General features: G+C 58.1%; 1 long non-coding RNA gene across 2 annotated transcripts in view; it reads right to left on the bottom strand.

Moving 5' to 3' along the window:
* Window positions 1-677, bottom strand: part of LOC102890262 — a 5,899-nt gene extending 5,222 nt beyond the window's left edge. Inside the window, exon 1 of one of the 2 annotated variants that reach the window (XR_001517662.2) lies at window positions 474-677. This is a non-coding gene — a long non-coding RNA (uncharacterized LOC102890262). Of the gene's footprint in view, window positions 1-162; window positions 251-473 lie in introns of those variants that run through there. The other variant, XR_439293.3, reaches the window with a different exon arrangement.
* Window positions 678-683: the final 6 nt, after the last annotated feature.

The raw sequence follows: 683 nt of genomic DNA on the forward strand, positions 1-683 counted from the left end.
AAGCCCCGGCCTGCCCCCGGCGCCCCCGCGCTGCCCGCCGCGCACCCGCCCTGCCCTCCTCCGCCTCCAAACCGTTTCCGCACTTCCGGCGGCTTGGTGTTTGGCTACCTAGCTGCGTGTTTAAGAACGGGCCGAGGCCGGCTGAAGGGGAACCTTAATTACCTGGTGGAGGGAACTTAGAGGCCAGGGATAGGCTAGTAGGGTAGAGCCAAATCACTCTCGATTTGGAAACAGAAAATTTTGTAAAATCCTGCCCTCCTCCGCCTCCAAACCGTTTCCGCACTTCCGGCGGCTTGGTGTTTGGCTACCTAGCTGCGTGTTTAAGAACGGGCCGAGGCCGGCTGAAGGGGAACCTTAATTACCTGGTGGAGGGAACTTAGAGGCCAGGGATAGGCTAGTAGGGTAGAGCCAAATCACTCTCGATTTGGAAACAGAAAATTTTGTAAAATCAAGGACGTGGGGGGAATACGCACGCGCGAGGAACATTTGGGCCCGGCTGGGTGAAGTCGCAGACTGGAGCAGGCGGCCAATTAAGTGAAAGGGAAGGGGCGTGGCCTCATGCCCCTCCCCTCCGCCTCATCCGCCCTCTCCTCCCACTCCTTAAGATTGGGGTGTGGCGGATTGCCCCACACCTTTCAGAAGGATTCCTTTGTTTCCGAAGTATCCCTCCCATCATGTCCCTG

Source organism: Pteropus alecto, unplaced genomic scaffold (genome assembly GCF_000325575.1).
Source record: "Pteropus alecto unplaced genomic scaffold, ASM32557v1 scaffold146, whole genome shotgun sequence".
Lineage (NCBI taxonomy): Eukaryota > Metazoa > Chordata > Mammalia > Chiroptera > Pteropodidae > Pteropus > Pteropus alecto.